Raw genomic sequence first — 12,463 nt, forward strand, 5'->3', positions numbered from 1 at the left:
CTCGTCCATCCAACCTGCACCGGCTCCCTCCCTGCCCGCCAACCACCACATGTTCCCTAGCCTATAGCTCTGCACTCAAGTCGTTCTGATTGGTGCTATGACTCAACACTTGTGGAGTTTCCAAGCTAAATTCGACATCCTAGGCCCACCGGATGCTAGAAAAATTAGTGAGATACAGGACTTATATGTCAAGAACTTTCAATGACAGTCGCAAGAACACCTATTTGTTCACACTAGGTAATGCCGCATGGCAGCTTCAACTGCCTTCCAGATCTAGACAGATGATGTAGGTGGCCAGAGCCGCCTGGTAGAAGGCGATAAGGCATGTTAGGGCCTGGGGATCAATTGTGGGCCAACATAGCCTCTTTCAAAGTGGGCCAAAGGAAAGATGGCTGTTCCAAGCCCCCTTCAGTGACATGCCTGAGTTCTAAGCGCCAGACACTGTGTGAAGCACTCTCATACATTATTGTCCTTAGTTCTCTTAAGAATACTATGAGAGAGGGATTAACCTTGTAGGAGACTGAGTGTAAAGTGACCTGCATAATCCCTATATCCTCATGTCCATGCCTTTGTGTAATCCCCTCCCCTTGAGCATGGTCAGAACCTGTGACTTGTTTCTAACCAATAGAATAACCAGGATGCCAATATCTAACCAATAGCGGCAGAGGCAGTGGGGCGTCCCTCTCATGATAACCTTACGTCATAAGAGACCCAGTCGTGCTTGCAGATTGGTACAGAGACTCCTCCCTCTCTTGCTGACATTGAAGAAGCAAGCTGCTGCATTCTGAGAGAGCCTTGTGGAGAGGGCATCCTGGCTGGGAACTGTGGCTGCTGGCCTCTCAGAACTAGGGCAGCCTCCCGCCTCCAGCCAACAAAGAGAATTCAGTCCCACCAGCACCAGGAGATGAATTCTGTCAGCCACCTGTGTGAACCTGGAAGGGGATCCATCCCCACGGGAGCGTCCAGATGAGACCCCAGTCCTGGCTGACACCTTGGCCTTGCTGAGGACCCAGGGAAGCTGTGCCCAGACTCCTGCCCCACAGACACTGTGGCTAACAATTATGTATTGTTTTAAGTGACTAAGTTTATGATCACTTATTATGACGCAGTAGAAAAGGAACGTAAGTATTATCCACATCTTACAGATGAGGACCTCCAGCTCCGAGGCTGATGAGGGTCACGAACCTGTCCCCAGACTCTGCAGGCTGACGTTCCCTCCAAGACTCCGTTCTCTCAGTGGCCACCCAGATAGGGGAGGAGAAAGCTGCACAGCACTGATTCAATTACCCTGCCTTTGTTTCAGCTCAACAGTTGTCACACTCCCTCATGTGCCTGGCACTGTGCCAGGCACGGGGGGCACAGCAGTGAGCAGCACAGACACAGGACCTGCTTTGGGGGAGCAGAAGGTACGATGAGGAACGTGAACACTGACAAGGGAGATCAGTGTGATGAGGGTTTCAAATCAAAGAGGGATGGGATGAACTGGGAACATGTGCAGGGCAGCCAATCTCTGCGAAGGCCAGAGACAGTCTCCTTGAGGAAGGGGTGGCTCGGTCCCTTGGGGGTAGGGCTGGTGGGGAGTCAGCCCCTCCACATTGCAAGTGAGTGAGTGGGCGGGTGAGTGGATAAGCTTTCCTGGTCACAGGTCCCCAGGGAAGAAGGCTCTCCCAGCAATGTGAAATCATCCTGTTTCTGTGTCTGGCTTCCAAAACATCTTGTCCCAAGGACCCAGGGCCTCTGTGACTGGCCTGTGACGGCTATGATTCTGGAGCACACTTCCTGGATACATTATGGGCAGATGGGGTAGGGGAAGGGGTTGCTTAGCCCGAACTCTCATCCCCTATACATACCCGGACATCTGGTGGGGAGGGGGCAGGTGGGAGTGGAAGGCAAAGCAAACAGATGAGGAGGAGCAAAGAAATGAGCAGAGCCAGAGAAAAGCGGAGGAATTAGCACACGGACCCCCTCCCCCATGAGCTCAGCTGCAGTCTGTGATGACTCAGCAGACCCAGGGGTCCTTGCCAGTGAGCAGGCAGCATGATATGGATCAGGCAGGGTCCCAGCAGGAAGCAGATAGCACACTCAGATTGGGCCTTCCCAGGATGGGATCTCTTCATCCCTTCATTTCAATAAAGTGATGATTTTCAGAGGCCAGAACCTGGACCAAGAGCACCAGTCTGGCCACTGCTAAGCCTGAAGGGATGAGAGGCAGAAGGGGCAACTAGAACCCATCTGGGAGGAGAGCGGCCCTGATGGGAGCTGCGGCCTCAGTTGAGGGACGCAGCCAGATCATGGCCACCCCACAGTAGGTGTGTGTGGGGGCGTACTAAGTGCCACACTCTCTTGCTCCTCTCTGCCTCCCACATGCTGTCAGCGCTCCCCCAGGTCAGAGTAAGGGCACCTCCCCCCATGCAATCCCCACAGTCCTGCCTCAGCGCACAGAGCAGGGAAGAGAAGGTGGGGCGCAGACCTGGAAGTGAGAAGAGGCCCAATCCCAACCCCATCTCTTCCCAGCTGGGAATGCTGGGCCAGCGATTTGAACTTTTGGGGCCTCAGTTTCCTCCTCTGGAAAAAAGGGAGGCTGAACATGCCTATATTCATTTGTGTTTAAGGATTCCAGCTTGGAGCCCTGCATGCATTGACTGGCTGCCAGCTCTTGGTTCCCAGGAGTTTGGCGACAAGAACACAAAATCGGGGCCACTGAGAAGCCAGACGCCAGCCCAGAAACCCTGGACATCAAACAATGCACCGATGAGAAGCTTGCTCAGTGGGTCTTACTGTCCCCGCCAGGACTGGAACCAAGAATCTCTCGGTCTCCCTTCAGGAGCCTGTGGGGTGCACACACACACACACACACACACACACACACACACACTCAGGGGCAGCTGCAGGAGGGTAGTGCCCTGCACCTTGGCCCCTCCGAAGAGAGGCAGCACAGGGCCTGCCCTAAGTCCAGGGGGCCTGCATTCAGGGATCCGAGCTGGGTGGAGCAGCGAGCGGAAGCAGCCCTAGGGCCCGGTGCTGCCTGGAACCCCGAACCCTGCTACACGGATGTTTGGCAGCCCTCACCAACCTCCCTGGGGAGAAATCTTCCCATGCACCCATAGGGATGCCACTTAGGTAGAACCCCAGCAGACAGGGTGGCCCTGCCTGGGACAGACCTCTGAGCCTCCAGGACAGACCCTGGGCCTCACCTCAGCCTGCCGGACTGCGGGTGACATAACATCCGTGCCCAGAACAAAGGCCCTTGGCGAGAGCCACAGACCTCTGCCCTTTATTGCTTCAGCACCCGCATTTCAGGTTCACAGGAAGAGGGTTTTCAACGCAGGTCAGCAGTACCACTTCAGTCAGTTGTTTCAAAGATCAAAGAACCGCAGGTGCAGCAGATTAAGGCCCTGCCTGGGTGGCGGTTTGGGGGAAGGGGCCCCAAGGGAAGGGCCTGGGGAGGTCTTGCGCAGGGGGCACGGGGAGGGGGGTTGCTGCTCAGTCTCCCTCAAAAGCAGTCCCTGGGAGGAAGGAGACAGCGCTGTCCCTTCTGCTCTTTAGGTTGACAGAGGATGACTTGGTGCATGACACAAGCAAGCAAAGAGGAACAGTGGTCGCTTGGAGACCTGGGAGGAGCCCAGCGCTGCCCCAGGCCCACGCCTTGTCCTCCTCCAGCTCCTCTGCTCTGGAAGCCCTGGAGGTGAACCCCAGGCCGCCATCGGCACCCCGCCAAACCCCGCGCTGCCAGGGCCTCTCCTGCTGGCACCGGGAACAGGTGGGAGCCTCCTGACCGTCCCACCCAGCAGGCCTCGGGCAGGGAACCTTTCCTTTTCTAAGCCACGCCTCCCCCTCGCTAAGCCACACCCTCCCGTCGCTAAGCCACTCCTCCCATAGTGTTCCTTACAGCTCAGGAGCATCCCAGAGTCCAAATGGGAACCGTGACGTTTCCATATCTCCTTCCTATGAGACTGATAGAATTTACCAAGTTGCTTTTCGGAAATCTGGGCTGAAAACCTTATTTCACTGCCCAATTTTCCTTTCTCTTAATTCTTCTGGCTTCTTTTCCATCTATTTCATGGTGTTGTGTGAATGAACCCTTTTTTAAAAAAAGTTTTTTTTTTTTTAAGTTGTAAAATGTTCCAAACGTTTAGAAACGCATGGGGAATTATATAATGAACACCCTGGTCCCTACCTACCAGCTTTATCGGTTCTTAACATATTGCCACGTTTGGTTTCATTCTGCTGCTGGTGGTGGTGGAAAATGTAACTAAGAAAATTTACCATTTCTTAACCATTTCTATTTCTTATAGAAACCTAGCATTATACATAGAGAGTCCCTGTGGCCTCTCTTCCTTTTTTTTTTTTTTTTAAGATTTTATTTATTTAATTGACAGAGAGAGATCACAAGTAGGCAGAGAGGCAGACAGAGAGAGAGGAAGGGAAGCAGGCTTCCTGCTGAGCAGAGAGCCCGATGCGGGACTCGATCCCAGGACCCTGAGATCATGACCTGAGCTGAAGGCAGCGGCTTAACCCACTGAGCCATCCAGGCGCCTGTGGCCTCTCTTCCATTCCCTTTCCTTTTCCCTAGGAACAATCACCACTCTGAAGGTGATTCTCCTATAAAAGCAATACACGTGATACACGTTTTACTATGAAAACAATCCACGCAGTGGAGAAGGACATAAAGCAAGAAGTAAAAATCCTCCTGCTCCCCACAATCTTAACCTTACTCCCCCTGAAGTACCCATTGTTAAAACTTTCCATGCATCTTTCCAGGTATTTTTTAATTAATTAATTTATTTGACAGACAGAGATCACAAGTAGGCAGAGAGACAGGCAGAGAGGGGTGGAGGGAAGCAGACTCCCTGCCGAGCAGAAAGCCCTATGTGGGGCTCGATCCCAGGACCCTGAGATCATGACCTGAGCCGAAGGCAGAGGCTTTAACCCACTGAGCCACCCAGGTGCCCCTCCAGGTATTTTTAAATACACATGAATTATATTCGTTTGTTTTCTTTCTTAATAGAGATGAATTAACACTATGTACTGTGTTCTTCAACTTGCCTTTTGTTTCTGGTTATTGTAGTTCCTTGGACATTTTTCCATGTGAGTACTGATAAATCTACCATATTCTTTTTAACAGCTGTGTGGGGTTCTACTTTATTTAGTAGTTTCCCATGGAGGGGCAGTTAGGTGGTTTCCAGCTGCTTCGCTATTCTAAACAAGCCTGCACTGAACATCCCTGACATTTAATTTTGTTCACTTGTGGGACTAGTGTATATCTGGAAATATCTAGAAGTGCAGTTTCTGGATAAAAGAGTATTGAAAATTTGACATCTTGAAAGATACTGCCAAGTCCCCCCGGAGAAAAATGATCCAATTAAACAGCAACCAATAATGCGTAAGAGTTCCTGTGTCCCCACATCCTGAAGATTGTGTCTTTTCATACCACTGTCAGCCTTTTATTTATCTTCTTCTGTGAACTGTATGCTCTTGTCTTTCCCCTAGCATTTTATGGGTTTATTTTTACATTTGCATCTTTGATCCATCTGGAATTAATTTTAGATGCACAATGAGATAGACATTCTTTTCATTTGACAATTACTGTTTTCCCTGCTCTGTCAATGGTTGGAGTTAAGTACCAAGATAAAGGGAAAAGCGATTTCTCTCCACTCCTAACAGGCCACCGCTACCTAATTTTGCACCCCCCCCCCACCTAGAACTAGCCCACCTCGAGGCTCTGGTTAAGGAAAGGAACACTGCCTCCACCCACCCTATCTTTATAGTGGATGAGCTGAACACAGAAGCTCTGCAAACATCCATTCAGCAAACAGGCAGTCAATCCAACTTCATTTTTCACCCCAAGGAGAAATGTATTGTACGTGTCTATAGAGGGGTTACACCTGGGTGTTTGGTGGCCAAAGGAGTAGCTGTGGCAGACTGCAGACAGCTTACCCAAACCCATTCTCCCGCTTCTATTATAACAGAGCTGATGCTGGGCATGTGGCTGTCTAGCTAGGAACAGTGTCTCCCAGCCCTGTCTCCCAGACAACTACACTCTCAGCAGAGGAATGTGATCGAAGTTGGCAGGTGTGCCTCTGGGTATAATGGCTTTAAAATATGACACAAATTCGGGGCGCCTGGGTGGCTCAGTCAGTTAAGCGGCTGACGTTGGCTCAGGTCATGATCTCAGGGTCCTGGGATCGAGCCCCACAACAGGCTCCCTGCCCAGCATGGCGTCTGCTCTCTCCTCCATGCTCCTGCTCTCTCGCTATTTCTGTCTGTCTGTCTCTCTCTCCAGTAAGTAAATAAAATCTTAAAAAATACATATGACGCAAATTCCTCAACTTCTTCCTGTTAAGAGGTAGGGGGCTCTATGACCCCTCCACTCGAACCTGGGCAGTCTTCAACTATAATGTGACTTCTAAGGCTAGGGCATAGAGGTTTCTATCTTGTTCTCCAGGAACTGTTGCTCTTAGAGCCCTGAGCCTCCGTAAAGCAGTCTAACTTCCCTGAGGCCTCAGAACTGGAGAGGTTTCCTGGTAGAGGCCTGGCTGTGCCTGGTCTTTCAGTCAAACACCAGGTAAGTGAAGATGCCTCCAGCTCGTTCAGCCCCCGACCATTGGAGTCCCCCTCGGTCATCTGAGTCTTGGCTGAGGCCCCAGCCTGTATATCAGTGAGACAAGACCCCTGCCAGTGTTCTGTCCAAACTCCCCAGCATTCCTCACAGACCTCAGAATCTGTGAGGATAATGAAATGGTTGATGTCTTATGGTACTAAATGTCAGGATGCTTTGTTAGGCAGTAAGAGATCCCTGGAACCAAACTTGGACCTAGAAAACTCCCCCACCCCTTCCTGCTGACTCCAACCCAGAGGTGGTAATGACCTAGCCTCTGCTCTGCAGATGACAGCACTCAGGGATGACAGCCACAGCCTGGAAGGAACCCAGGTCCCTAAAGGACCACGTGGGACATTGCCGCTGGCTGATAAGAAACACTCACCTCAACGGTTATGCGAGAAAGGAATGAAGATATTTATTCCTTTGTCAAATAGACAAGACAAAGATAGAGCAGAGAGCAAGGCAGACGTGGTCCCTTCCCTCTGGGAACTTCTGTCTCTGACTGGGGAGGAGGCTGGAGGGAGGGATCACAAGGGCAGATCAAGCCTCCAAGAGGATACGGTTGGTTATTTAATGGCAGGTGAAATAAGTTCCAGGCAGAGATATACAGGAAGTTGTAAAACCAAATCACAGGGCTCTGACCCAGTGTGCGTGGACATGGAAGGTAGCCCTGAGGAAGTGATGCTTAACCAGAAGGATAAAACTTAAGTAGGATGGTAGAGAAGGAGGAGGGGAAGGCTGTTCTGGTAGCAGAAGTGGGCAGAGCGTGTGCAGAGGTTCCTAGTCAGAGGGATAGTGAGTTTGAGAAACTGGAAGAAAAAAAAAGAAAAGTCAGTGTGAGCCTTGTGGGTCAAGCTAGGGATTTCAGATATGATTTCTAAGAAATGAGAATTCACGGGGTAATTCCAGCAGAAGACTCAGCCTGTGGAAGCTGTGTGGGGAAGAGACCGGGGGCAGGGAGCAGCCGGGGAGCCGAGGGACACCCCGTCTGTGGTGGGGGCTGTGGAGATGATCAGGGTGATCAAGTTTGAGAGACATTTGGGAGATGGTTGATACGACTTGGGGGGCAAGGGAAGTCACTGAGAGCGGGGAGTCAGGGAAGAAAGAGCAGCGAGACGATGTCTGGTCTGTGAGAAAATAAACTGTAATGTCAGAGCCAGAGGAAAGCTAGGCATGACCTAGTCCAAAGGCAGCTCAGAGCAAGAGAAAGGGGGTCAGGTTTGTAGGTGGGGGCCTTTGAGCCAGTCACCTTGCTCAGGACCACTGAAACATAAGGACAGGGGCTGTGTTCAGTCATTCATTCAAAACACGTGGTGAGTGGTGCAGGAACTGGGCAATAAACAAGATACAAGCAACAAGTATGTGGTGTATTAGTGACAAGGCTAAGGAGAACCAACAGAGTGGGGAAGGGAAGGAAGAGGGAGGTTAAATCTTTAGCTAGGATATTCAAGGTCTGCACCCATGAGCAGGGTGGATCCAGGTTCTGTGGAATCTGAGGGGGGACTCTCCTTTAGACAAAGTATTAGAGTATCTTATTTTTGCAAATGTCACAAAGATATATGACCATCTGAACCATTTTCTAGGGCCTTGCACGGGGTAGGGGGTGTGTGAGTGAGGGGGCCTACAGCCGAGTTCCAGGAGTTTCTCAGTAAATCCACCTCAGCTCATGAGTAATGGGGCCGGAGGCGAGGAGGAGTGTGACTGTGGGTGTCACAAACAGAACCTGCTTCTGTGACTTCCAGCCAGTCATTCAATTACTCTGACCCCTGATTTCCTGATCTGTAAATGAGGAAAACAATATCATGTCCTTATAAGGGCATATCAGTAAAGAGCCTGACTCTCAGTAGTACAGGGTAGCTAGGATTTTGATTTTTATACCTAATCCTCACCGATGGAGAACCGTGATCTTACCTTGGAGAGGGACCAGAAAGAACCAGAATTAGGAGGGGATCGTGAGCACTGGTGGCAGGGAGGCCCCGTGCTCCCTGGGCGTCCTAGGCTCAGTGACTCTGGGATGCCCACAGTGTGGGACCCGTCTCGGCGGTGGCCCTTGTGCACCACGTGGTGCTGTACAGCCTGTGGCGATCACACGTCCAGTGAAGACCCAGGTGCCCCTGTGCACCTGGGTATGTGAATGGGGTGAGCAGAGAGTAGGGGCAGGGCGCACAGCTAACATGCACTGCCTTCCTTACACAGCTACCACAACCAGTCCCAGAGCCTTCTCCCTCTTGTGCACAGTGGCAACTCTTCTGTAAAAACTGATTGCCCTGGTCACAGAAGAGGCAATGGTCCCAAACAATAAAATCATTGTAGAAGGTGTTGGATAAGTTGGTATGGCACGTGCCTTCGACATTCTGGGAAACTCTCTGGCTGACAAATGTGTCCACGTGGTTGTTTTAGGAGATAAACCCCAAAAAGGAATGAGGCATCTCAGGCACGGGAGCTCACTTCTTCAGATGCCAAAACCCAGCAGATAAAGATGACTCTATGACCGCCAGTTCGAAGACTGTGATGGAAAATGCAGGAATCCGCCAGCAAAAGGGAGAGAGTCATCTCGGTCTGGGGCTGAGGAATGTTAATGTCTTCAAATTCATTATCCTCCACATCATCAAGTCCAGTCCCAGCTGCATCATAATTACGTTTCCCAGCCCAGTGGATTCTCACATGTTATCTGGAAACGAACTGGATTACCTGAGCACCCCATGATGGGAAGTGAGTGTAATCTGGAATTTGCTAGATTTTGCCCATCTTATGGCTGAAAAACTTGGCATTCATCCCAGTGGTTGACGAGTGTCTCGAGTGAGGCTCTATGGAGTGCAGTGAGGATGGCAGGCGTTTCTCTCTAGAAACCAAATTCGGAACAGAAAGGGACAGTGATAGTGAAAATTGGAAGGAAGTGCTTAAGTACGTAAGATAGTACCTGTGGAGCCATCAAGCCAGAAGGATATACCTGCTGGGCTCTTGGGTAAGTGTGGCTGATCTCACTGATCCCGTGTTGAAAATCTATCCAGGATTCATCCCATGTCGGTGGTGGTGAAAAGAATATATGGCATCGAGAACAGAGTCTTCCTGGGCCTTCCATGTCTGCCGAGTGCTCAGGAGTTAACCAGCATTATCAACCAGTAGCTGAAGGCTGACCAAGTTGTTCAACTCAATAAAAGTGCAGATCCCTGTGGGACATCCAGAAGGACCTAAGAGATCTGTGACCTCTGTGTTCTAGGCTATCGAAATTTCAAACTCCAAAGTGACTAACCATGTATCTCTCGTTTTTATCCACGTACATGGATTATAGTTTGCTTTTTATTATCTTAGATATGTGAATTGGGGCTCACAGAAGCAAAGCCCATGCTTGGTTCAATGCTTGCAGTATGAGCCCCTGAACAAACAAAACTAACTCTTGGAGGGGGGAAGAAAAGAAAGAAAGGGGGAGCTGGGGGCTCGGGCAGGTCCAGATGCCAATTCTGCCATCGCCTCTGCCAGCCTGCGTGTGTGGCCAGACCCTTCACTGCCTCAGGTGTCACGTGGAAGACAGGACAGTCCTAACGCCACTGTGCAAGCCGGATATAAACACGTGATGTGTAGGTGTGGACAGAGTGCAAGGCCGCTGCTCCTGCCTTCCTCCTCTCCCAGTCAGACCCGTGTTCCAGGACCTGTACCCAAGAGGGGACGGGCTGTGACAGCCTCGGGTACCTGGTGACAGAAAGCTCCCCCAGGCCCTGGGTGTGTGGCTGATACAGCAAATGTTCTCAGGCATGTAACAAAGCAAGCTCAGCCCGTGGTGGGTGCTGGTGACGTCCGAGGACTTAAAACAATTAAACCCATAATCAGAGGGTGCTCGGCCTCAGCTGCTGTGGGTTTGTTTGCCCACGAGTCACAATCATCTTGGGAGTGTGCACCAGCCGTTAGCCCTCAAAGTTCTGTTGCTAAGAGATTATGAACCAAATGATGTTTCCAGAAAATAACCACTGCAGGATGTTCTAGGAGCGAGCCATAATAACAGCCCAAATAGGACGGATATGCTGTTATTGATAAATCCCTCTGAAGAGCCGAGGAATGGGATGGGGGGGTTAGCCTGTCCGCGCACATCCTACATAAATGTCGGGTTGGCCAAGGTTTTAAATATAACAAAATACAGTTATCCGTGAACACTGGAAGGGATAGAGTATAAAGTCCTCATGCTTCCCCAAGTTCTTTCATCAACCAAGATGTATCTGTTGGAGGCCCGTTGTTTGCCATGCATGTTTACAACAATCTCGGCCACATTTAGTAGAGGATGGTCCCTAAGTCCAACACAGCTGTAACCACCCCTGGGCGACACCACGCCTGTGTGTGACAGCTGACGAAGTGATTTCATATAGCCGCTTGTGGCCGCCTCCACTTTTGCTCTGTTGCTGGGGTAACGGAAACCAGTCGACTAACAGAAGCCCAGGTTAAAGCAGGACAGTTTCCATCCCAGGAAGTCCGCGAACAGGGCACTTGCGAGAAACAGATTATCATCCGGCACCTAGAACCATTCTGCCCATGCAGTCTTCCTGGGAAGATGCAGCCGTTCTGCCCTGGGTCCTCATGGAAGACTCCCGGGTCATGCCCAGGGGTCTCTATCAGGCATGTGAGTTAGTACAAAGTAGCATGATACCCACCTGACACCCCAACTCGGGCCACCCTGTGGTAGGGGTCCATCTCGTCCCCTCCCAACCTTCCACCAGCCCCTTCTGCTTTCTCTCTAACCAGGCCCCTGGTCACAGTGGCCTCCTGGACTACATTTTACCTCTCTGGGGCAGGTAACAGAAAGCAAGCTGTTGTGTTCTTCCCTCTTATTTAACAGTTGAAGGAGCCAAGGTCCAGAGAGCCAAAGTGAGGTGTCAAGGTCAGGCAGCTAGTAAGTCAGGGGGCAAACCCGTGTCTTCTAGCCCTGAATCCCAGGATCATCACTGCTCTCCAGACCTCCAGTCTCCCTATGACGGAAACCGCCAGGGGCTGCAGTGGCTCCCAGAAGGGGGTCGGTGTTTCCATGTGCCAATTCTGGACACCCTCAGTCACTGTGGGGCGCTCAGGGAAGGGGGACAGGGCCACAGGCACTCTGCCTTCCTGCTTCCTCCAAAGGTCGGAAGAAGGGCTCATGAATAAATCGAATCATTAAGATCCTGGACTTGGAAGCTTCTTCTGCCAGTCACACGTGGGTGACCCTTGGAAGGTACCTGATCTTCTGCTATGCTGTTTCCTTTCTAAAGATTAGGATGAGTACCTCCCTCCTTTATGGGGTTGTTATGAGGAATGCACGAGATTAGATAGTTAAATGTGGTCGGCAGCGTGTGTGGGAAACCTTCGACAGCAGCCATGGTCACAGCTCACGGTATCATCATTCTCCCCACCGCCAGCCCCCACTCTTGCTCAGGACCTGGGTTACAGGTGGGCAGGTGGCTGGTGCCAGCTGGAGCGCCATTGTAGTCCCCAGTGGTGACCGACCAGGGTCCGGTGACGAAGGGACACATTTCCCAGGGTTCCTGGTGAGAAATCCTTAATTTTTCAGAAGGTGGGCTCAAGGAATGGAGAAGCAGCTCTGTGGGTTTCTGCGCCTGTCTAAACACATGTGCTTCCAATTGGCTTCCTCCGGCTGGAATTCCCCAGTGCCCAACCCAGCAACCTCCGCTGCCCAGTGCCCCCCGCCCTGAAGCCTGCGGGGGCTTCTGCCCTTGACCAGAGCCCCCCCACCCCCCGCCAGGCCTCAACAGCAGACTGCTTTCTCCCCCGGGAGAGGGAAAGAGCTAGCCAGGGCGGGGTGCCTCCCTCATCTGTCTGAACGTTGCTCCTCTGAGAGTCTTAAAACCCCAGCCCAGAGAAGGACGGCTAGGGAGGGCTGGC

The 12,463-nt window shown here is 51.4% G+C and overlaps 1 pseudogene; it reads left to right on the forward strand.

The window, feature by feature from the left end:
• The first annotated feature begins 8,886 nt into the window (after positions 1–8,886).
• Positions 8,887–9,807, forward strand: LOC123951760 (annotated as a pseudogene).
• The last annotated feature ends 2,656 nt before the right edge of the window (positions 9,808–12,463 follow it).

The sequence above is a fragment of the Meles meles genome, chromosome 1 (assembly GCF_922984935.1).
Source record: "Meles meles chromosome 1, mMelMel3.1 paternal haplotype, whole genome shotgun sequence".
In the NCBI taxonomy this organism is placed as follows: Eukaryota; Metazoa; Chordata; class Mammalia; order Carnivora; family Mustelidae; genus Meles; species Meles meles.